General features: G+C 38.0%; 1 protein-coding gene across 8 annotated transcripts in view; it reads left to right on the top strand.

Annotated features, from left to right (window-relative positions):
* Positions 1-23,282, top strand: part of LOC129726594 (furin-like protease 2) — a 728,980-nt gene that overhangs the window by 514,322 nt on the left and 191,376 nt on the right. The window lies entirely within an intron of this gene.

Genomic DNA, 23,282 nt, shown 5'->3' on the forward strand with positions numbered 1-23,282 from the left:
TTTGATCCCTGGAGAATTTGTTTGAAATTTTAAAGGACAAAATTTTATTAGAACTCGGGTTGCTTAACTTGGATTTGATAAGTTACTTAAAAAAATTAAATTCGTTGCACTTTTAGGCAGATTTTAGGCAGATTTAGGCAGAATACACAATAGCACTTAAACAGCATTTTCACACTCAAAAGGTTAACGATTACGTTTTTCACGTTTTAAACCAGTGTGCAAAGCGCAACTTTAGGCCATTCTTATGTGTAAAGAAAAGTAAATGCAATGAAGAAAATGATTTCGAAATCCTGAAGGACGAAGTAATTATTGAAAAAAATTTCAACCCGTAAGCAGATATTCATGGTTATTATACAGCAGACCAAAAAATAAATAACAACGAGAAGAATAAAAAATGAAGCAGTTTGAATAAAAAGTCTGTATGAATGTAAATAAATGTAGGAAAAAAAATTAGTGATAATAACGTAACGGCTTGATTTTTTTCTCTTTTTCTAGATGACATACTTTTTAAAATAAACTATCACACGCGGCTAAAGGTCTCCTAAAAAGCCAAAAAAACTATGTGTTTCAAATTGTACTTAAAACAAGTTGATTAACACTCATAGTTGGATTTTATATCCAAAATAAACTATACGTAGACAAATGACAACAAAATGAAGTATTTGAAGCCCTGTTGTTGAAATTGTTTCATGATTCGATACAATGTACAATTCGATACAAAGTACAACTTAAAAATCGAAATGTACTTTATATCGAAGTTTACCTGTGTTACCACTCAAATTTAAGTTCCAAACGTCAGTTTTGATCGAAAGGTAACCCTAAATTTGTGGTATATTATATTTATATATATATATATACTTTCAAAAGTAAATCAAGGAAAAGTTGAGTTGAAAATCAATAGTTTCTCAGCATTCAACCAATCACTAGCTCGGTTATAAAGCTGAGAACAGGACGGTAAAGTATAGATTCGTACGTGCCATGTGCTATTTAGAATGCATGCCTTGTTACTTTCTCTAAACGGATCTTGAACACGAAAAACTTTCTTCTACAAAATTGTTACATATTATAAAGCGCACATTTTCCCTTAATCAAATTTCCGGTGAGTTTTGGTGCTCCTAGCCATTTCAAAAACGTATCAAAACCTCCCACCCACTCCAAAGCGAACGTTAACCGTGCGCCTCCTTTCATTGTTGAATTTTTTCGTGTCGGATGGAGGCAAATAGCAAAAGCTGCACTCTAAGCCGCGCAGCAAGTCATTACGCTTTTAAGTGTTGCATATTGCATCTGTGCGGCTGCGAGACAAGAAAACTGTCCATGCTGACGTTGACTGGCGGCAGATATAATAGTTGAGTTTGAAACGCTACTATGAAGTTTGATACAATTTCTGAAACGAATTCAGAACTTTCATAAGGAAGCACCGAGCTTTTGTTTGGAATCAGGTTAGTTTTATATATTCCGCTGTTTATGCACAGTATTGTCGACCTGTAAAGTAGAGATGGTCGGGTTTGGCATTTTTCAAACCCGTACCCGACCCGTACCCGATTTTTTTGCCTTTCTCCTAGAAAGGTATAGCAATCACTGAAAAAACTTTTATAGTGCTCAAAAGGGCAGAATGTCGTATATCACTCGACTCAGTTCGACGAGCTAAGCATTTTCTGTATGTGTGTGTGTATGTGTGTGTATGTGTGTGTGTGTATGTGTGTGTGTATGTGTTTGTGTATGTGCAGATTTTTATTCTCACTCACTTTTCTCAGAGAAGGCTGGACCGATTTCAATTAAATTAATTGCAATTTAAAGGTCTATTTGCCCCATAAGACCTCATTGAATTTTATTGTAATCGGATTTCTAGTTTAGAGGTTATGTATCAAAATGTAAAAATCACAAAATATCAATATCTCAGAAACTACGCAACCGATTTGAAGAAAATTAATTTCAAATGAACGGGATACCTGAAAAACCCTCAACTTTTAAACTTCATTAAAATTAAACATGTGGTTCAAAAGTTATGGAAAGAAACGTGTTCTCGAGTCTATTTAATCTCACTCATGTTTCTCAGAGATGGCCGGACCGATTTTCATAAAATTGGTGTCATATGGAAGGTTTTGTTGCCCCATAAGACCCTATTGATTTTTTTACAATCGGACTATTACTTTGCCTGTTATGTTTAAAAATGTGAAATCTAGCTATGAAAAGTAAAATATTTACAAGACTACTTAAACTCACTCACTTTTCTCAGAGATGGCTGAACCGATTTTCACTAAATTAGTGTCAAATGAGAGATCCAGCTGCCTCATAACACCCTATTGAATTTTGTTGTAATCGGACTGTAACTTCGTCTGTAATGTATCGAAATGTGAAAATCACGAAACTTTATTATCTCAGAAACTACACAACCGATTCGAACAATATTCATATCAGATGAACGTGCTAGTTAAGGGTTTACTGATGAATTATGATTGAACAAGTTATTTCATAATTCGGCTGCTCTATACGTTCCCATTTCATTCGATTATAATCGAACTTAAGCAACCGTTATATATTAAATTGTTAAAACAACGAGTCTATTATCTCAAAGATTAAACGGCTTATTCAACATAACTAGCGTCATACGAATGAGTTATCTCTCAAACTTACAAACAACTAACTTCACAACAACTTGATATGTGGTTCAAAAGTTATGGATCGAAACGAAATTCAAAGACTATTAAAACTATACCTACTATGATTAATATACGTGGACTCAACATAATTTAAATGCGGTTTCGTACTATTTGAACGTTCCCGGTATCGCTCGTGATGAAATTGTTCGAAATTAAGTCATTTCCCATATTTCGCTATTTCTTAAGCACTAACATTACGTCAAATTTCATATTTTATGCTTCAATTACAACATCAATATTTCAGAACCCAACGAGTGAATATACTTTTATTGGATTGAAGCGTCCATGTTAATCTATTTCTACAAATAATAAGTTTGAATGAGCTGGGTCTGACCGCTAGGTGGATTAATTTAGGTTTTTTTCGGTTGAAACGCGAACCCGACCCGAACCCGAAACATTTTTTTCGATCAAACCCGAACCCGACCCGAGCCCGAAAATTTTATTTTTGTGAAACCCGAACCCGACCCGAATCCGAGAATTTTTTTGAGGGGTAGATTTTTCGTACCAATTTGAGGCTGCCTTGAAGCTTTGGGCCTCGAATGGTATTGGAATGCTACACGCAAAAGTTGGAGTGTGCGTAACCAGATCATTTATGAGCGAAATTAGCGCATTTACTGATTAAAACTGGAACCAGTACAACGCATGTGCGTTGGTCATAACGCATTTGATGCTCTGTATTGCGCAGCTCCAAACCTACTACACTTATAAAGCATCAGCCGATGTTCAGAAGGTTGGCATCGTTAAAACAGTGCAACTAGCAATCAATACTGATAAGTTGGGTACTGACTCCATTGAAGAAATTATTGTCTGATCGATTTACTTTCATGAATCAGGACATCTGAAAACATTATTTAATCATTAACAATAAACAAAAACATGAGATTAGTCCAAAACATTTTGCATTTAATTGTGACTCTGGTTTCTTTCACATGCATTCGGTTCTGCGTTACTGGCACCAGCGTCAATAACTTCCGCGGCAACAAGGCTCGCCATTGGCTGTTTCGGTTGCTGACGATTTTTAGGGATGCACGAGCCGTTGATACGCACCGGCTGGCGAAAGTAAAGAACCAACTTTGAAATTTTGTGTATTTACACCAAAAATTGTGTTTTTTTTTTTTTGGAAAACCGATATATGATCACTCGTGGCTTATAACGGAAAACGTGATTGAAATGAGGTCGATATCTCGTACTGTTTTTGAGTAATGGAGGAAAGCAACCCGCGTAAAAATAGACTTTACTGTATAGCCATTAACACCGTTAGAAAAAATTATCTTTATTATCTTCTTCTCTTATTCCGTTTGACGAATATCAGGTACTTAGTAGCAGTGATGAGAGGGTAGGATTCACGTTAGTAGGAGAGAACCGTACAGACGCACCAGTTGGGTAAGATGGCCCATGCTATTAATTCCCCAAAATACTCACACATGAGGCTTTTTATGACGAAATTCTTCGATTTTCTCATAAAAACCTAGCTTATGTACAGTTCCCATATAAAAAAAGTGTGACATAATGACTAAAATACTCAAAAAAAAACTGTGCAATTGGCTGTGGCTCTGTCCAGTATGTAATTATTCATGAATTTTATTTAAGCTTTTATGATTAACCCGTAAAGACCCGGGACGGAACTTTTTTTTAGAAAATGGTCGTTCTCAGCAATGCTGCGGCCGATTTGAGTAAACTTGGAATATCATTCAAGGGGAATAGTTGCTCTAAGTTTTGGTAAGGGTGCCACCCCTCTGAACCCCTCCCAGTTTATGTGAGACCCAAATATGTCTGTGCCTTTTTTTATTTTTTCCTACTGATTGAACAAACGCATGGATTTATCATATGTATCAAATGTCCTTTGCATCAAATCATGTCGAGTAGATGAAATACGATTAACAAAAGTAAATTTTGAAGTTACCAAATTATTTCAGTGCAAAATCACATAACTACGTATTTTCATAGAAAGTCAAAAAAGATGTTCTACTGAGGGAGATTGTAGCTGTGTCCTTCAAGTTTTCTACTCTACATTTTAAGAATTAGGTCTTCTAAGTCCAAATATGTTAAAAGATTCATTCTAGCATATACAGATTTTGAGAAAAACAAGTTTGAATTCACTAAAGTACGAATTTTCATGGAAATTCGATTTTCTCAGCCTCTCACAGTAGGTTTCTATTTTGTTTTTCCATTTTTCAACTTTACATTTTTAGAAAAAGGTCTCCTGAATTCAAATATGGCGAAAGATTTATTTTAGCATATACAGATTTTGAGAAAAACAAGTTTGAATTCACTAAAGTACGAATTTTCATGGAAATTCGATTTTCTCAGTCTCTCACAGTAGGTTTCTATTTTGTTTTTCCATTTTTAAACTTTGCATTTCTAGAAAAAGGTCTCCTGAATTCAAATATGGCGAAAGATTTATTTTAGCATGAACTGATTTTGAGAAAAACAAGTTTGAATTCACTAAAGTACGAATTTTCATGGAAATTCGATTTTCTCAGTCTCTCACAGTAGGTTTCTATTTTGTTTTTCCATTTTTCAACTTTACATTTTTAGAAAAAGGTCTCCTGAATTTAAATATGGCGAAAGATTTATTCTAGCATGAACAGATTTTGAGTGAAACATGGTTAAAATTATCAAAGTATGTACGTCTTAGACAAGAAATTATATCTGTATCTAACTAGATACCAGCAACTCGGTATCAAAGTTTTGGTTCATAGCATAGAGCAGAATTCGTATATTTATAAACCATACGGAATCTCGGGTTGGTTTAGAAATATACGAACTGAAAAAAAAATTAAAGCCTTTCAAGTTTTAGAACAAAAAAAAGAGTCACGTGGCTTGTGATTAGTCTTTAGAGTAAATAAAGCGGACGATAGAGTTTTTTTTTGTTTTCTTGGACAATTTATACGGAGACTACGGTCGGAACTACGAATAACTAACCAAACCAACGAAGATAAAAAAATCGATGTGAGCACTGGCACCGCAAAACGTTTGTGTTAGTGTGTACCTTAGTGTACATTAGTGAGTACCTTAGTACCTTAGTGAGTTCAAACTCGTTTTTCTCAAAATCAGTTCATACTAGAATAAATCTTTCACCATATTTGGATTCAGGAGACCTTTTATAAAAATGCAGTTAAAAAATGGAAAAACAAAATAGAAACCTACTGTGAGAGACTGAGAAAATCGAATTTCCATGAAAATTCGTACTTTAGTGAATTTAAACTTGTTTTTCTCAAAATCTGTTCATGCTAGAATAAATCTTTTGCCATATTCGAATTCAGGAGACCTTTTTCTAAAAATGTAAAGTTGAAAAATGGAAAAACAAAATAGAAACCTACTGTGAGAGACTGAGAAAATCGAATTTCCATGAAAATTCGTACTTTAGTGAATTCAAACTTGTTTTTCTCAAAATCTGTTCATGCTAGGATAAATCTTTCGCCATATTCGAATTCAGGAGACCTTTTTCTAAAAATGTAAAGTTGAAAAATGGAAAAACAAAATAGAAACCTACTGTGAGAGACTGAGAAAATCGAATTTCCATGAAAATTCGTACTTTAGTGAATTCAAACTTGTTTTTCTCAAAATCTGTATATGCTAGAATGAATCTTTTAACATATTTTGACTTAGAAGACCTAATTCTAAAATTGTAGAGTAGAAAACTTGAAGGACACAGCTACAATCTCCCTCAGTAGAACATCTTTTTTGACTTTCTATGAAAATACGTAGTTATGTGATTTTGCACTGAAATAATTTGGTAACTTCAAAATTTACTTTTGTTAATCGTGTTTCATCTACTCGACATGATTTGATGCAAAGGACATTTGATACGTATGATAAATCCATGCGTTTGTTCAATCAGTAGGAAAAAATAAAAAAGGCACAGACATATTTGGGTCTCACATAAACTGGGAGGGGTTCAGAGGGGTGGCACCCTTACTAAAACTTAGAGCAACTATTCCCCTTGAATAATATTCCGAGTTTACTCAAATCGGCCGCAGCATCGCTGAGAACGACCATTTTCTAAAAAAAAGTTCCGTCCCGGGTCTTTACGGGTTAACTGACTTGTAAATAATACATAAAGCTATGGTTCCCCTAACCTTTACACTTTTGGAATTTATAATATTATGAGTATTTCAATTTATTTCACTAACTTTCGTCAACTTGTACCTAAAAACGATCAAAATTAAAATTGGGACAAAATGTACTGTGAAGAGCAAGCAGGAGATTGCTTGACAACTTAGAGCATGTTCCATTATTTTTAATTATACTTTCGAGACTTCAAGCGCTCTGGAGCATACTGACTTTTGTTGTGGTGCGTTTTGGTCACGGGCTTGTTTGGCGGCAATGGTGATTTTTACCAAAAAAAAAGACATTGAAATAGAGTATTTTAGAAGAAACTTTGTCATAAACATACAATAAATAGATCCTACAATCATCCTACACGTTTAATGTCCCTTTGAAATGATTTGAAGCGCTGTTAATCGCGCAAATGCTTAACTGGTGCGTTTTGTACAATCCTCCCCTAATCTTTTAACATTGTCTGGACATGCGAGGAAACCTAAAACCCTCATCACCTTGTTTATGCCTGCCTTTTCATTACCGATGTCAATAAATATGGGCTCTTTTTTTCAGCTCATTCGAGGACGTTTAATGATACTTCTCGAACTTCTGGAGCATGGTTGTGGGTATCTGGGTAGCATAGCATAGTGGGCATCAAATCATTATGTTGGTATGCGAAGGATAAATCAAGTGGCATATCAACTAGAAATAAAAAAGATAAATAATTCTGATTAAATTACATTTATTCCTTTGAATATATGTAGGGTATCGAACGTCTTCGTCAGTAGTTTTCTTCGGCCCCCTTTTGCATAAGATTGCTGCAGAAAAACTGCCGAAGAAAACCACTGACAAAGACGTTCGATACCCTATATAAAATATTTCTGTGTATTGCGTTATTAAATTATTATTTGATGTGGTAAGGATTTCAAATCATCGATTATTTCAGCGTTTATTGAATTGTCGGTGCATAACTTCAGAGCTGTGTTCCAGAGATTGTTAATGTGTAGTTAGTTCAGATGGTTCAGGCTTAGAAACATTTTCAGAACAGTCATTTTGATAAATTTCTAACGATTTCCCATGAGGATGTGTTTTGGCGTAGAAATACGTTTTACCACACTATACCGGGGCACATTCTACGGAAACTTAAGCCAAGATGTGACGTCGGAATGAAAGATTTCAAACGGTAATTACTACATAACCACACGATGGATTGCAATAATCAATATGTTGTTGGATAATTAAATTGACGGATAATTTCGTGACTTGTCAGTTATCATTTTTGATTCAGTGCTCAGCAGCGAAAGTTGATCGAAAGTTTAAAGCTCAAATTTCCGCAAACAATTGACGAATCACGTGCAAGCATGCTTAGCACAGACGCCATGAGCAGTTAATAACCGCCTGCCGTGATATTCTCTATATCAATATCAACAAACTTTGAATCTACTTATGTTTTGTTCCCTGAGCCTAGGCTATTTTGATGTCCCGTTAGTAAATCATTCCTGAAAAGTATGTAACAATACCCATTAGTAGACAATTTAATGCTGTGAGAATATTATTCAAACTGATATCTTGAAGGAAAACATTGTGAGTGTCAATAGCCTCCGCTTCAAAGGTTTTATGTTTTTTTTGTATTTTTTCATGTAAGGGGCCATCCACATACGACGTGGACAGCTTAGGGAGGGGTATGTGTAATGTCCACGGTCCATACAAAAATCGTTTAAAACCTGTCCACGTGAAATGTGGATGGCCCTTAACGTGTTTTCATTTAAAAAAAAATAAAAATGATTGGAAATTGGTGACATCAATGACGGGTCGAAGATATTGGCCTCTGAAGAGTATAAATAACCTAGGAAATCTACCATCTAATAGTCGAGCGATAAAGTTATTCGGAATCTGCTAAATTCAACCAGTATTCAAAGATAAGGTATCAAGAGATAATGACGTGCCCAAACACAATTAGTCGTCAGGTAGATCCCTTCCCTCACTTTTGACAATGTCACTCTCGCCAGCGGTATGAGCGCGGGATTCAACATCCTGTTTCCAACAGAACCCCGCAATTTTAGAAAAGAAAAACACAACTGCGCCAGCAACATCCCGATTTTCGTCCTAGCTAAACTTTGTAGAAAAGAGTCGACGGTAAGGGTGCCACGAAACCCTTCCTTAAAGCTAAATTCTGTAGTATCCCTGCTGATTTTCATCCTAACAAAAATATGTCATTCTCATAATAAAACTGGTCTGATTTTTTTTTTTTTTTTTAATAGGGGGGGGGGGGATGTTTTGCGATGAATTAATTATTTACTAATATTTATTCAGAATTTTTATTGTGTGTTCTGCCACAAACGGTGACATATCAACACTATTACATATAATTTAAGCTTTATTTCATTAAAAGATTGTAGTTGCTTCCGCAGTTAAGAAACTGGTTTGAGTAACGTATAATAGTTCTCTTCTATAATTGTGATTATGGCACGATCTTGGCAGGAGGAACGAGGTTTCGATAAGACTCCTTCTGCTTGACAAAATAAGTCCTTATAATTAAACTGATCATAGGAATATTTATCTTCTCCAGGGAATTGTAAATGGCGATCTTGGTACGGGGAAGGAGGTTTCGATAAGACTCCTTCCTCTTAACCTAATAAGTCCCTCTTAGAATAAACCTGACCAGATAGGAACGTTAGGTGAAGTCTCACTCCAGAGAATTGTAATTTGGTGATATAGGTAGGTTTAAAAGAGGCACTGTATAGTAGAGCAGTCAGCTTGAAACGGGGTGGGGGGGTGAAAGGTGGACCCTCACTCACAAGCACGGATATAAATGAAAAGCATATCATTTACTTCAATAGTGATACTGCCAATAATATGAAGTGCGGAATACAGAAAACACCTGGGCAATATCACAATAGATCAAGTGTCTCTGGTCGCAGTGATGAGTCCAAACAGAGAAAAAAAAAAACGTCACGAGTGAAACATAAAGACGGTGTGGAATGGTAAAGCGGGTATCGGAAATTTAGAAGGAAAAGGAGAAATAGCAGCAGAAAACAGGGTCAAGTACAAAGAAACGTATACGATTTACAACATGATGGTACAGGCACCAGAAAACTTGGTAAAGCACCAAAATGTAGCTCTTGCTTCCTATTTAACATGCACTCGGTGTTTGATGCTCGTCTTCGGATAGGCACGCAACGAATAAGAAACAACACCACACAGCGAATATTTCTTTTTGGATCATTTCTCTAGTTGCATGGAGCGACTTTGCGATATTGCCTATTTACTTTTGTGTCCGTCTACTTATTTTAAGAGGCCATCGGACTCGTTTTTTTCCAAAAAAAAAAAAAAATCATTTCATTTGTGGCCTCTTCGCTTATTTGGAAAGATTTTTCAGACATGTTGAGGATATGTTGAGATCATTTCAAGAATTAGGTTTTTCTTGTTTTCTCTAGTTAACAGTCGTACTTTTAAGTTTCTATAGGATAACTTGGAATCGTTTTTCACAAACTTTGTTTTAATGCACTTTCAATTAAACTCACAGCTTAATTTGGATTAGTTCTCGTCTTAAGTGTTATCTATCTCTGAAACTACTTTTAGTCAAATTTGGAGCAGAAAGCTTTAGTCTTTTCTTCTATTTAGAAGCGTCCTTCGTTTAATCATTTTTTTTAGGCTTTCTCTCTCGTAATAATTACCTACTTTAATCATTTTAGCAATTTGAATCAAATATTAGATCATTATGATTTTTGGTTTTAACTGGTTTTCAAAAGTAATTTCCTGTTTTGGACTTAACATACAACTTTTTTTTTGTTCCGAAAAGTTTTCAACCAGTTCGGTGAAAATTTATAATTTCTTCCATTTTCAGTTTATCTTGCCTTCGATGCGTTTTTAGAATTATTGTTTTTTTTTCTCAACGTTTCACTTGAAGTTATATTAATTTTTCGTTCTCTTCGACTTCTGCCGGATTTTAAGGATTTTTTCTGAATAAACTATTATATGCTTTCTCACTACCTTTGAGAGACGTTTTGAAGTTTCCATTGCAAGGTTAATTTGGGATACATTTTTGATCGTAGTTTTCGGCCGTTTTCCTGAAGCTGCTGATTTTTTTGGATTCTCATATGCCTGAGAACTTTTTAAACTGAAACTGAAAATATTTTTTTTGCTTTCTGTTTACATGTAATGGTTTCAGCTTGGTTGTCGAAACGTTTTCATGTATTTTGTGTTGAATTTGGCTTATTTGTAATTTTTTAAATCTTTTTTAACTTGTAGAATTTTTTTTGTCTGTCCAGCTTCTACAGAAGCGTTCAGCCATATTGTACTAACTGTTCAATCCTTTTTGGTTTTGATCTTTTATTTGATTTCTTCGAGCTGTTTACAACTTTATTAAAATTTTGTTTGGGCCATTTTATGGTTTAACGAATTTTTTGAATTATGTTCTGAATAATTCATGTTTGGTTTCCAATTTTGTTTTGCTAGAAATTATTTTAGAGCAGATTTTGGAGTCTATTGTGTTATTTTTCTCGCGTTCAGAACTGTTATCAATCAATCAAAGCATGAATTGTAAATATAGTTCTTTTTGTTTCTGGTATTTTGATTATTTCGCTGGTTTGAAGAGAAGTTATTTAATTTTTTGCCTCAACTAATATGGGATCAATATTTCAGCTCGTTTTGCAGTAAAAATTTCCAGCAACATTACAAATTAATGTTGTTTTTAGTTTCTTCTAACTTCGGAACCATTTACAGCAAAATTTAGAGTCCATTTCTACAAGTGCGTTTTTCAGCCCTTGTAGGTTAAATTTTGGCTCAATGGATTTAATTCATGGTTTTTCTGGTCTAGGCTGCTGAATTTGGAATTATTTTTATTATTCTTTTGCTGGTATTATTTATGTCAACCCTCTTAGCCTTGGCCCTTATTGTTACGAACAATAAAGCGCTTTGGTATTACAGGTACAGCATACAAGTGGTTTGAGAGCTACTTGTGTGACAGAACTCAACGGACTGTTTTCAATAAATTTACATCTTTTCCCATGGGAAACATTCTTGGAGTACCTCAAGGAAGTGTATTAGGGCCTATTTTATTCATAATGTACATTAATGACATGAGACAAATTTTATGAGTCTGTGATATTAACCTTTTTGCTGATGATACTGTACTGTTCATTGCAGCTAAAAATCTCGATTTTGCTATTATTCGCTTGAATGAGGACTTGTGTTCGCTGAGTAGATGGTTGAAATTCAAACAACTAAAACTAAATATAAGTAAAACTAAATTCATGGTTATTTCGCGCAACCGTGTTACTGAAAATGTCTCTGTGGAAATTGATAGCGAGACACTTGAACGCGTACGTGAGATGAAATATCTTGGCGTGACTATTGATGACAAACTTAAGTTAAATATTCATATTGACAATGTCATCAAGAAAATTGCCAAAAAATATGAAATTCTCTGTTGTTTGAATAAAGAGTTAATTACTTTTAGCAAGATTCATCTCTATAAATCAATCATCTTTCCCCACTTGGACTTTTGCTCTTACATTTTATTTTTGGCAAATTAAACTCAGATATCGAGGTTACAGCGTTTGCAAAATAAAGTTATGCGGTTAATTTTGAGATAAAGTAGATTCACTTCCTCGGCCTTGATGTTGGATGCCTTGCAATGGTTATCTGTGAAGCAGCGAATTGTGTTCATGACGATGGTGTTCATTTTTAAAATAGTTAACAGATTGCTGCCTCGATATTTGTGTGATCGAATTGTGAGAGGAAGTGATATTCATAGATACAATACTAGAAACGCGACAGAAATTCGAACACCAAATTTTCTTTTTGGCGCTTCGCAGAATTCATTATTTTTTAAAGGAATTGAAGTGTTCAATTCGATGCCTACACAGGTCAAACGTTCAGCAACGCTACTTGAGTTCAAGAGACAATGTATTTCACACGTCAAAGCTGTTTTTTAGGCAGCTAAACAGAAATGTTTTACAATTCACGCACTAAATTGACGAAGTTTTCATAACGGAAGATTTTATGTCGACTTTTGTTGTAATAGCTTTTTAGTAGTTATTTAAGCATTGTAAAAACTGTTATGTTCGTCCCGATGATAATGATGGATTTTGTATTTAATGTAGTATTAAAAAAAATGAGAAGTCTACAAAGGTTTGAGAGTCGCGCGCGTTACACAGATATAATTGACTATCTTTCTTAAATTGATATATGTCATTTTGAAAAATAAAGGTTTTCTTCTATTTACATATATACCGATGTATTATGCTGATGTATGTTATGAAAATTGAGTTTTTGTGACACAATAAACTTTTAAGTAGTTCTGGACATACGTCGGATTACTCGGAAAAATTATGACACTTTTGATTGTCTTTGGATGTTGAAATTCCTAGCTGTTCTAAGACTTGGTGGTTCGAGTCTCGACTCGGGAAAGACTGTTAGTGTTAGTGTCAGTAGGATCGTAGCGCTAGCTCCGCAATTGTCTTGTACGATAAAAGAGTAGGCTGCGAAGTTTGTGTATAATGAAACAGAAGGTCGAGTTCCGAATCGGAATGTAGCACCAGGGCTTTGCTCTGCTGTTTATGTCTAATGGTTTAAGTGATCAAAATCGTTTCTCGCTTCCAACGGTTATCGTCTTGCGGTTCTTCTCTCTCGTATTTACACTTTTATTTTATCAGTGAAGAGTTGATCGTCGGTCTGTAGAACTGTAGCGAATTCAACTCCTGAGAGGGAATCAATTAACTCAGCGAACCTCTTATTTTCACTCGCTCATTAAGCTGATAATTGTAAAGTTGACTCGAACGCTGAGAAAGATTGAATGTTTATCGCCTTTCATCACCAACACTTGTTTATAACAAAGGTTTTGGTAAAGAGTTCAGGTTGAAGGAATGTAACACAAACTTTGGATTCATTATATTTCAATAGTTGAAATAACTTTATATCATTTCTTGACTCATTTTGAGTTTGGTGAGGAAAAATTTATTTTGTTCTTCGGCAAATCATTGTAAGTCAACTACGCAGACAAAGAGAGTTTGTGAACCAAATCAATTTATTCTCTAGCTACTTGGGATAATTAATAATAATAACAAGCCCTAGGTTTCAAGAGGCGGGAAACAGTTAGTTTACAATAATTTAAAGATGTTTAGAATTCGGTCAGTACAGAAGAAAAACTGGTTTCCAACCATACAGGGAAAAAACATCACGCACCAGTCACATCTTCTTCAATCAGTCGACAGGAGCTGTCTCCAAAAAAGGCTCAAATTCTTGCTTGAGTGAATTTGTAGCTTTTCCCCTAATCAGACCGGTCCCAAATATTGTAGCCAATTTAGAGTCTAACCCGACCCCGCTCAACCGTTCCTCTGCTCCTGCTGGAGAGAACAGCAGCCACGAGTCTGCACGAGTCAAATACCAAAGTGACTTCATTAAGCAGATCGTTGCGATTAGAGCTCCCGGCTAGCAGAATGATGGACGACTCTGGCCCAAAAGACACAACTTTTGCCCGGCAGGCCTTTTTGCCATCATTATTGTGTAAGCCGTGAAGTTGATACATCCGCTGCAAGCCGAGCCGGTTAGCAGTAGAACCAGCGCAGCGACTGTGCTGCCTGGCCAGAAGGCCAAGAGGTGGTTGGCCTGGAAACTTTCACCGGGGGAAGTATTTCTAGGTCACGACGAGTTGACAGGGATAAAACGAATTCATTTCAAAGCCCGACGGTTCTATTTAGTACACAGGGGGATGGGCGTGTCAGCCGCTTTTCATGTCCCGTTTTCCCTAAGCATCCACTTTTCTTCGTGTTCCAGATGGTGTTGGGTGTTTTTTTATGACGACTTTTTGGCCTTAGGGAAGAAGAGTGGCGCGTGGATCCGGGTTCAACGCGTGAATTGCTTTGCTCATTGTGGTCGTCACCGTCATCGCCATCGCCGATGTGGGATTTGGCGCTGTCACGGAAGCTAAAATCGAGAGCAAAAGTTTTACTTTCGGGAGCTGGAATGGAAAGGCGGAATGCCAACGGTTAATGAAACCGGATTGAAGGAAAACCGCCTGCAATAGTGTGGGCCAGAAAAGATTGATGCCATCATCAGTGGTAGTGGTTTTACGCTCCGTTCCGGGAGCGCTACGGAAATGATGATTGTGGTGAAATCAACATATCGCCAAGGGTTAATGGTTGAAGTTGTTTCCGGGTAGACAAATGGAAATTAATTAGCTGACATATGGCCGCAGAATGATTAATTCGTTTGTCGATTGCGATGAGTTTGGTAATCGCAACAAAAGACCCGAGCAGGATAAAATATCAAGCTTTTCACTTGATGGTGTTTCGTGAGTGACGTTCATATGAAACAAACTCGACCACAGCCAGTCTAGAAATAAAACAGTTCCAATGGAAAACCAGCAACGTTGCACATTTTCCGCCTCAGCGGAGATAATTTAGCGATGAGTCCTTTACCAGCTGCCACACAAATTCAGAAACGGGCGTCAATGGAACGGATAAAAGGAACTTAAATGAACCAGCTTTATTTAGCACTCTTCCGCCATTTAAGCAAACGAGCAACGGAGGATATTAATAACAGCCACGAAAGCAACACCAGAAGCACCCTTATTGGTGAAAGACAGAAAGAAAGCGAGTGTAAAAAAGATTAAAAAAACTATTTCTATTTCCCACCATCCTGGACTCCACCGAATGCCACGCGAGCACTTGGCCCAAGTCTACTCGAAGCGGAGCACGGATAGTGAAAGATAATATCGGAAATCTAATTTAAGGCGAAAATGTATTATCTCAAGTAGAGAAACATGCGATTCTGGTGTGCAGCTGAGGAAGCATCCTGTCATACCTAGCAGCGGCCCTCGGGTGGCTTGGCGCCGCTGGCAGCCGCATTTCGAAATGGGTTGGCTCAACCTAGATAGTGAAAAATGACGCTATTCAAAGGACCGCACCGAACATCGAGCGTAAGATGAGAACTCTTCGATGCAAAAATGGGTCCCTGCAGTTAGCCAGGGCCGCCCGAAGGGATTGACCTTCGAGAATATTTGAATATGAATATTATGTTACTTTTACAATTTGAGTGTCGCAGCAGGAGGATCTATTTTTTATTCATACGTTTTTTTTTTCTTCTTTCTTTTCAGGTTAGTAAAATCTTTTTCACATCAAAAGGACACCAGAACCACATGCAGTGTGAGCTCGGAAAGGTGGTATAATAATAATGAAATTCTAGTAGTATGATAATTCAGTACACAAACGGACAGTGCACCTCTGTGCGCACCCCGAAGTCGGCCGACCTCCGTATCCCGAGCGGTGCACTATACTAACACGGGTAAAATGCAAATTAAAAACAATTTAATCAAAACCGTAGAGCACCAAACTGCAGCTCCTCCCAGGAGAAAAACTAATTTGCCTTAATTACCACACAAAGTTATCCTAGGGCTCTAACTTTTATCACTTTACACAGTACGGTCCGCCCGGAAAGATAGTGCACCCATCCGGAACGAATACGGGAAGCGTTCTCTGTCGGCAACCACATTGTGCTCATTTACCCGATAAGCTTTTCTTTTGCTCTCATTCTTCTAGCGCTTCTCCTTTTTCTGATTGCAACCCGCTTCCGTAAGCCCGGCTAGTGTCTGCGGGAAGACACCGCCGCTGCTTGGCGAAAGGACACTCGATCACTTAACGAGCAGCTTAAAACCAATTTTCGTTATTGTTATTGTGTGTGTGTCTCGTTCCCGGTCCTGGCCTGTCGTAGTTGTCCTTCGGAGCTTGTCTGCTGCTGTTGCTGTTGCTGCTTTTCGCCAAGCATTATTCTGGCCAATTTTTGGTTGCGTAGTGGCTGCGAAATTACGCTTATCCACTTATTAATAACATTATCCTTCCTAATACATTCGCCAAATTGTGGTCCACTCCAGTGCCGGGCAAGTTTTCTGTTTAGTCTTATTTTGTGTGGGGCTTATTGGACCGAAAAATGCAACGATTAACGCCATTTCGGAAATGATAGCACAAACGATATCGCTACTCGTCATTTTGCTAATAGGAAAACGGGAAAGTTTTATGGTGGAAAAGAAATTGGAACCAAATCCGGATGCTACTTCAAGACTAATATTATGTTATGTTACTACTATTTCAGGTTTTTCCATTTCCTTGCGGGTAGGTACAATTTTTAGCCCATAATCAGTCCATCAGCTAACAACCCGAAAGTGTTTCAGCAGTAGATCTTCCCATCTCGAAATGCTAATCCCCATAATAGATTTGTGTCAGATGCCAGGAAATCATCAGAAGAGCACTCGAACACAAACCTAATGAGATGTTAAAACAGGCTCTTTATCTTCCAGGCACACGACACCCTTCTATCTGCGAAACTGTTTCGGTTTGAACTAAACGGCAGCATCTGCCGAAGCTGCTTTCCAATACCGGGTTTCGAGTTGTCCTAATGCCAATGCACCGAGCATACTAATGCCAATCGCATCTTTCCCCTCCGTTTGCGAATCATCTCGTGTTGCGGATGCAATTTAGTAATTATAGGTTCACACTGCTGGACTCTGCTCGGCAGCTCCACCCGAAAGTGTACTAAAGGAGCTAAGCTGAAAGCCTGGTTCTGCCAGGAGGCGAAGATTATTGCGATCGACTTGTCTATGAAAGGTGATATTTCCTGGATGGCTTACGGCTGCTCGGAGCGTACGAGTTTATTACAGACAGCAAGTCATATCAAAGGCTGTTGAAGCTGCTTTGCATTAAGTGGCATTATTAGGATTTAGATAATTCAGTTGGATTTGAATTTAAGTTCTAAAAGGGGAATCGGTAAACGGAGACACAGAAGAAGACATGATCACAAAACTATTATATTAAAAACTTTTTCAGTTGTTCAGCACATGTAATAAAAACTTTGTTATCGTTCTACTACCGAAAAGGAAATATATTTAGGACCCATCAATATCTGCTGAATTTATAAAGAAATAAATGTACAAAGTTGCGACATTTTTCACATTTATTTACAGACTGAATTTTGCGTTCGGTTGTAAAATTTTTGATGTCCTTTCCCTCGTAAAATTTCAAAGCGCTTCGTGAATTACGCAAAAAAGGAGAGTAACGCCCTGCTTCAAAAGACTTTCACCTGTTAATGACGTGATGATTTCTAATAAAATTGTTACCACAATTTTCAACCCTTACTATTTTCGGCTCACTAAAATGTTTTTACTTCTTTTAGTATTAACGGTCTAATGAGGTTCAGAAGTTTTCGGTTGTTAACGCCTCGTTGAATTTTTTTTGTCTGAAAGAAATGGGCGAAAACGCCACTGTGACAAAAATGTTTGTAGCTGGCAACGATTGCGGTACACAGATTATCAGGTGCTCGAACTCATTGGTAGAGTTGAATTTATTGGTTGCAAATCTGTGCCCCAATACGGTACTACATGGTTGATAAAACCGTTTTGATATTGCTGCTCCATATCTGGTATGGAGTTGAGAACTGCTGATAGTCAATGAAACCTTGAAATTTATCCTCATTAAAACAAACCGCAAACTCATTAAATAAACCGCAAACGCAAATCTAAGTGCCCATGTCTTACCGGATAGTGTTCTGCAAGCCCTGACCGCTGAAGTCACTTCTTTGAAAGCATAGTCTAGTTGAACAGTCCAGTTCAGCTTTTTATCCAGAATAATTCCAAGGTGTTTGATTTTATTGCTGAAGCTCAGCCTAACCCCATTCTGCAGCAAAGGATATAATGACTGTTTTTGTGATTTTAATGAGATTATTTGTGAGCCTAGCTGATATTGCAGTTGAAAAGAACATTCGCCATCTGTTTTTTTGTTTAAAATCTTTGCTTGGATGCAGCTCATTGTAATATTATCGACTACTTCATTTTGCAAAGCCGTGTAAATAGATGCAAATGACGTATTATCGAAAGCTCCCTCAATACCAAGAAAAGCGATCTTCGTCACTAAGCAATGTAGAGCAATGTAGATTCTCCCCAACCCGGGAGCATCTTGACGGCTCTCATTTACTCTGAATGTACCCCGTTTTTGTTGGTTCTCTGGTTCTTGTCAGATCAGATGTATGCTTGCATAATTTTTGAAATGGGCATAATGTACACATGGGAGTTTTATTATTTTACTATGACAGTACCATGTACCATGTACCATGGCGAGAACATAAAACGGAAAATAATTTGCCGTTGTAACCATGGTTTTTACTGTAAGCCTTCAGTCGTTACCGTGGTTTAACAATTTTTTTTTTGTTGAAGTATCCATTGCCGACAATACTGGCACTCTACGCATGGTTGTCCCATGTTACATTTGGCGATTCTCGTTTTTTATCACCAATGAGTCTATTTTCGTATATATTTTTGAAAAACTTTTAAAAATAACATTGTTTGTTCCGAAAAACTTGATAAAACATACCAAGTCTGTTTGTCCCATCGATGATTTTCTGCACATATTTGTCTATTTTAATCTATATTTTCTTTCTATTTTAATCTATCCCACTATTTACTAATTCCCACACAGTACCAAAAAATGATATTTACAACTAATACAAATGAAAGCACATAACGGTTTATAGCACATAAAGTGGAAAACATATATAATTTCACACCGTTAATAATGCACAATACAAAATCGTTTGGAACCATGTAAATTTGAACAGTTTTTTGTGTGTAGCCAAAATTGTGAAAGCCTAGTAACGTTCAAATATGATTGGAATGGGCAATCTAGTCTCCCAGATGGTCTCGAGGTACGATGCTGGCCTAACAAGCCAGTCCTTGTAAATTCGAGTTTCGGCTCGGGAGTGACTGTTGGTGTCAGTAGGATCGTAGCGCTAGTCTACAGCCCTTATCTACCCGGAACGGTGGTTAAGTATCAAGTTGCGGAGAGTCTTTAGATATCCGGGTCTTCACACATCTTCCAAACCAGGTTATCCGGAGAAGTGTCTGGCCCGCTCAGTTGGTCGTCACTTCTCATACGTACAAAACGAGGGCACATGAAGAAGACAGAGACAGCGGTCCCTTCCGCATCTACGCACTCGAGACGCATAGGGAAACCAACTTGCTAAAACCCCTGATAGGATCTATATCAGGTGAAAATTCACTTCTCTATGGCGCCTCCCAACCCACCTGGATACCACTGGAATAAGTCGGATCATAAAGGGTGATCTCTAAGTGCATCATAGGCTACTTGTGTCACGTTGAATGTAACACTCTACATCCTACTTACCCAGTCCGCACAAATGACATGTTGGTGACCTTTAAGAGAAGATTCATATCCGTATGAAGAATATGTTCTGTAAATGGTCAGGAATTCTCAAAAAGCGTCAAAGGCGGGGCTTAAAGCCTTATACAAACTTTTAGTAATTGTCACAAAGTGGTTTTTCTACATTTACATATTTTTAACCAGAAACATTTCTATTTTTTTTTAATTGTCACCGCGAAACATATTTTTATGAACACATTCATGAATATTTTTCGTGACAAAGTTCTAATATAAAACATACTATTCGTGACCAACTCACGAACATTGCTATTTTAGTGTTTTTTGTTTATTTCGCCGATGAAATTTAGAAATGATAATGATATACCCTCAGTGTGTATATAAGTAATAACATGAAACAAGTGGAAATTTCGATAAATGCCAAAAGCTATTTACAAATGCTATCCCATTTTCATGGAGAAAGTATATCGCCTACCTCTTAAAATTTTCACGAGCCTTCAAATAAATTAGGTTTTAGATAGTATTCGTAAAATTTTTAATATTTTAGAAACACGAAAAAATAATGTTGTTGATCTTTTAAGGCAAATGTCTTCTTATAAGTGACTCCTGTTGTAATTTTGCTACAAAATACATGGAAATTTTCAAGGAAAACGTCTAAATCATATTATGGTTTAATTTTATAATGGACTACTTTCGCCGCTTTTAGCAAGTACTTCCCCCATTTTAGTGAATCAACAAACTTCAGGTGTTCGTCACCAATTATTCTTGGTGACTTTTGTGAACAAGATGGATTCCTCCGGTTATAGATCATTTATTGATTCTTCAATAAAGATTAATTGATACGGGGACTCATTTGAGAGAATACCAATCGAACGTTAGTTTCAGGGAATATGTAACCTTATTAAATTGAACTATTTTTTTTTTTGTTACTTGGTTAAAAAAGGATAGTTACTAAAATCCTGCGGAACTTTCAGAAAGATCACATATTCTTCAATGACAACATTTGGCATATGTTTCCTTACAAAAGTCACGGTGACTAAATAGTAACATTACCCCGATTACCGCAGGAGTACCGCAAGGTTCCATCCTGGGTCCGGTACTGTGGAATGCCATGTATGACGGTGTGCTGAAGCTAAAGCTCCCACCGGGAGCGGTGATTATGGGCTTCGCAGACGATATGACTATAGAGGTCTACGACGAGTCGATCAGCGAGGTCGAGTTGAAAGCCGCGCAATCCATACGCGTAGTTGAGAATTGGATACACTCCAGGAAACTGGAGTTAGCGCATCACAAAACGAAGGTCATCGTGGTAAACAACCGCAAATCGGAACAGAAGGCGGCGATCAGTGCCGGTGGATGCACTATCACCTCGAAGCGATCCTTGAAGCTCTTTGGGGTGATGGTCGATGCTCACGTTCGGGAGCCACATCGACTACGCCTGCAAGAAAGCTTCCACGACTATAGCGGCATTATCGCGCATGATGTCGAATAACTCGGCGGTATTTAGCAGCAGGCATAAGCTAGCTAGCGTGGTAATGTCCATACTCAGGTATGGCGGACCCGTGTGGTCGAAAGCGTTGGGAACTTCCAGTTACCGCGGTAAACTGGACAGCACCTACAGGCTCATGTGCCTGAGGGTCGCATGCACGTATCAAACCGTGTCATACGAGGCAATATGCGTCCTGGCTGGCATGATGCCTATCAGCATCATTATCAAAGAGGACGTAGACTGCTTCGAACAACGTGACACGAGAGGTATACGACCCGCCAGAAGGTCAACTTCGATGACCAGCGTGAATGATCCAATTCTACCAAAGGTAAATGGACACACCGACTCATCCCGGAGATAGCCGGATGGATCGAGAGGGGCCATGGGAAAGTTTACTTGCACCTGACGCAGATACTGTCAGGCCATGGCTGCTTTAAGCAGTACTTGCACAAGTTTGGGCACGCGGAGTCACCGATGTGCCCGCAATGTGCGGAGGCGGAAGAAACCAATGAGCATGTGATGTTTGTTTGTCCACGTTTTGCACAGGTGAGGAGCAAATTGTTGGCAGTAAGCGGGCCGGATACTACTCTGGAAAACATAGTGTAAGGATGTGCGAAGACGAGGGTACCTGGAGAGCAGTCAGGACGGCTGCGTCCTAGATTGTTCTTTTGCTGCAAGGCATCAATTGATGGGAAAACCATCGAAATGCCGTTGAAGGCTGACCTTGCCTTCACTTGCGCAGCAAAGTCATTTTATTATCGAATTGTCGTGGGGTGCATTAAAGCACACTCGCCCTTCCCTCTGAAGCAATGCCTAACGGCGGTACCAGGGGAAACATGGTGCGAGAAAAATGGAGAACCGTAGATGAACCCCCGACAAAAAATACTAGAAGCACCCTTTGTGATGGAGATTCACCTGACTGCAGCCTGTCTGTCTGTTCAACTTCAGCAACAGGCTTCCGTTGTAGCAGACGGCCGGCGACTTTTCACCCACTTGTCGCATAACTACAGGATACTCTATACTGCTAAAAGGTTAGCAGACTGTGGTTCAACTCCACAACTACCTACGTAACGCACGTTTGGAGAATCTATCGTTCACTTATTTGTGGTTTCCATAATGTTCCCAGCTTTGGCAAAAACGCCACCTTAGCTTTCCTCCAGCTGTCCGTAATATGACTTAGAGCTAAGCTGGCTTGAAAAAGGCTGATGAGTTCGGACCCAATGGCCTCGTACGATTTCCGTTAGACTGCTATACGGTCCTGGTGACTTTATAGGCTTAAAGCAGTGTACCCAGTTGATTGGAGTCTTCAATCTATAGGTCACTATCGAGTCAGGAATACCCAGTGATTATAGAACCCCCAGTGTTTCTATGGTAGTGAAAGTCAGGTAACCATCTGCTTTGCGTTCTCTCGAGCGAAGACTGAATCGAGCTCTGTTTTTTTAGGCTTTGTGAGGCTCAACTTTGTATTGAGTGAAGGGTGCTCTATAGGCATCCCAGTTGAACAAGCGTCCCGCTTCCCGACGAACGTTGCTGAGTGTTTCATTGGACCAGGGAACATCACGGAAGACTGTCTGTTTCGTCAATGGAGAGTTTGGGGAAAAAGCTTCCAAAATTCTGTACTGTAGATCACTTACTGAGATTTAGATTTCAACCGCAGTTAGTATATTTTTATGGCAGAACGTTTTAATAGCCTCGATGTCAAATCAAACATGTCTAATAAACTGGGTTCTTAAGAGAAATGCCACTTTTTGTCTTTCTTCACTATCAAGCCTGTCTGTTCATTTTCAATAGCAGGCTCAGTACTCGGCAGGCGATAAAAGTAGGACTCGCACGTTGCGGCGGATTACGACTCGGAGAATAGCGACCGGTCAGATACTCACGTTTACTCAACTCCTCTTGCCATTTTTTTGCGGAGCCTTTTTG

The sequence above is a fragment of the Wyeomyia smithii genome, chromosome 3 (assembly GCF_029784165.1).
Source record: "Wyeomyia smithii strain HCP4-BCI-WySm-NY-G18 chromosome 3, ASM2978416v1, whole genome shotgun sequence".
Lineage (NCBI taxonomy): Eukaryota > Metazoa > Arthropoda > Insecta > Diptera > Culicidae > Wyeomyia > Wyeomyia smithii.